Here is a 3455-nt window from a genome sequence, read left to right as displayed (position 1 = left end):
CTCTCTCTCTCTCTCTCTCTCTCTCTCTCTCTCTCTCGCTCTCCCCCTTCTTCCTTTCTTTCTTTCTTTCTTTCTCTTTCCTCCTTTGCCTGCGCAGGGATAGACAAATCCCACTCTTAGAGTGTGTGCCTCTTACAAAAGGGGTGGAGTGAGACAGCTGGCCGTGTGCCCAGGGTCAGGGTACTATGCTCGAAGCCATGGAAGAGGACGAAAAAAGGAAGAAACCGCGCCCATGTTGTTTCTATTCACCTGCCTGTACTCGAACGCCGAGCAAAGATGTCGTTAATAAATTACGATTAATTAGCGAGAAGCGAGAACGCGAGCCGCCAGCGACCGCGGTTTAATTACTGTGACGTCAACGACACCGTCCGCATTACGATTCACAAACGTCATAATGTCGTGTTATCCGAAAAATGCGGGGAAGCTAGAAAAACAAATACTAATGAAGTTTTTTTTTTTTTTTTTTTTCAGAAAAAATTTCTTCAACTCCAATGCCAGCGAACTGATATTACATCATTACATGGCACACGTTCTCTCGGTGTTTTTCCCCCACTTTTGTCCTTGTTTTCAAATTATATTCTACTTTTTTTAAATGTTCTACTTTTTCTTTCTTGTACGTTATTATACTATCCCTCGCAAAAATGTGTACGAGTGTTCATGAAATATAAATGTTTGTGAATGTATCCGCAGTGTGTTAAGCTCCGATCTATGGTTTTGTTAAGATCTTACTGTGCAGTCATCCTTTCAGTTACTATTGAATTGTTCTTTATCTCTGTTTAGTATTTGGATATTATAAAATATTATTATTGGTGAAATACACACATACACACACACACACACACACACACTTATGAGAGAACCAAAAAATTTCTAGTTTCTAATTTTCCTAATTTTTGTCTTTATGTTCCTCTGAATTCATAACAATTACATTTGACCTATATAGTTACTTATAGAAACGGCTTGAGAAATTTTATCGAGGATGATTCAAATGTGAGTAAAACATGAGCAAACAACTACATTTATAGCGCATGTCTTATAAAATAATATCAGTTAAACGCTATTTAGTTCAATTCTTATTGTACATATTTACGGCAGTAAACATATTTATAAATTAACGTATTATATTATAACATTGCACATAGAACAGTCATACTGTCATTTGTATTTTTTTAGCGGATGGTATGAAATTTGAAACTTTTTGTAGAATGTTTGTTTAATATAATAGAAATTATGCAAATTTTTGTATATGAGAAAATTAACAAATGACCATCGATAAATCGCGCAGAGGAAGAGTCATCCCGAAGTAGAAATAACATATTGGAAAAAACGGTAAATCAAAATTTAATTATCAGACGGGACAATGCATTCGTGTACGAGAGGATTGACTAAGCAAATTCGTTTCCTTTGAAATAATTTTTCAAAACATGTGGTACTCGTTTGTCTGTTTACTTGTCGAGTTGTTTTCGTGTTTCAACTTTCGAAGGGCATGGTATCACCAGTGGTATCTCGATCCTCTGTCTTCGCCGTGTCGATCGAATGAAAGGGAAAATTCAACGGAAAACGAATTGAAAACAGGCAACGCGGTCTCGTGGGTTATGCAGCTGCGCCATGTGGCAAATGTTTCCACAGTCGGGTCTGCCAAAGAGTGCAATCTGCCCCCACGATGGGTCGGCTGCTCTCGGCAGAATGCATCTAGGGAGGAGATTTGGGAAAAGGAGAAAATTTTCGGAAAACTGTCTTCCGATAGCCATCCAAACGAAAAGCAGTATGGATGGCAATTTCTATTTGTACCTTAATTTAAAAAAAACGGCTCGTTGATTTCTAATAACTTCTAATGTAAATATTATACACACGCAGGCTGTATCGAATTCTTGCATTGTTTTAAAAAAAGTCACAAATAATATAATTTTAAGCACTGAATTTTAATTAGTTTATTATTATTGGGCAACTCATTTATGTAAAAGTCATTCGTATATAATCTTGCTACATTCCAATTTCTTCAGTAAAAGTAATAAACGATTTATTAGGACCGTATGTGAATACACAATAAATAAGAGTTTAAAGCCTACAACAATCGAAGCTGGATCTTGGATGCTTAAATAATTTCCATGTGAATTTATATACCTACTAAATATGTAGTCATTTGAACTGCGCACCGAATTGGTTTTTCGGACTTACAAACGCAATTAAACTGCTGTAGTAATACATAAGTTTAATTGACGAGCAATTTAATAATCTGATGCTCAATCAGCCATCCTATTAGAAAGATGTTAATGTGGTGAAAAACTTTACTTGTGACAATATCATATACACAGTATCTTTATTAGGCATTGCTTGAGGATTATGTATATAGTTTTGCAAAAAAATATGATAAGATTGTATTATTGATTATTAATTTTTCACAAAAGAGAATTCATATCGTTCAACTTTAATGTACCGATCGGTAAAACATCTTTTTAAATGAGCTAACCTAATAAGTGTCTCGTATTATTTCATAATTATAATATTTAATAATTTTCAAATTCACCTTTAATCATAATAGCTCTTAAATAATTATTTTATGTTTGGATAAAAACGTATTCATTTTGTATTGAGATGCATAAACAATAGATTAAATAATTATTCACTCTTATAGCATTGTACCGTAATATTAAGAATTTGTAACTAAAATAAATAATTTCAATTCTTTGAAGTACAGCTTTTTGTATTTTTTAACTGTAAAATAAATTATCAGAGTGCTGTAGCAATCGATAAGACAGGGTTTAGGAGATTTCTGACTTGCCAGCGAAGCAGCTGCCGTTTCTATAGTAGTTTCGAAGGAACGCAATTTTGTCTCGCATCTGTCGCTAGAGGCTTTTTTAGCACAAGCTCGCATTCGCATTGTCGCGCTAATAACGCTTTTCGTTCCGGCTGCAGTGAAGAAAGAAGCCAATCCATTAGACTTCTATTTCATATATTGAGATCATCTCTTAACTTTCACTTCATCGCAAGCAAGACATTAAATATTGAAAGAAATCAATCTGAGCTTACTCACATCGGGAACGGTTTTCAATTATCTGATGCGACCTATTTATGTAAAATATTTATGATGACAATCGATAGAGAGGAATATTTTTTATTTTGCAGTCTACAGCGATAAATACATAAATAAATCCACGAGTTAAAATTTTACTGATAAATTTGTTATTTTTGAAAGCGTTGAGAATAAATCTCTGGATTACTTGTAATTATATCAAAAGAATGCTTCAAAATTACTATGATAAATGAATAATTTTTTTATTTTGTCGATTTTTTATCTTATATTCGCGCGTAAATTATTCAAATATGTTTTTATTCGAACGCAATCTTCATTCATAAATAACGGATATACTTTTGTTCAAACAATTATTTTTTTCTTCATGACCAAGACTTTATATTTTTCTTATTTCTTTTTTATAATTTTATCTATCTACTAA

This window comes from Trachymyrmex septentrionalis, unplaced genomic scaffold (genome assembly GCF_001594115.1).
Source record: "Trachymyrmex septentrionalis isolate Tsep2-gDNA-1 unplaced genomic scaffold, Tsep1.0 scaffold2, whole genome shotgun sequence".
Taxonomy (NCBI): Eukaryota; Metazoa; Arthropoda; class Insecta; order Hymenoptera; family Formicidae; genus Trachymyrmex; species Trachymyrmex septentrionalis.
Note: the sequence above shows the minus strand (reverse complement) of the source record.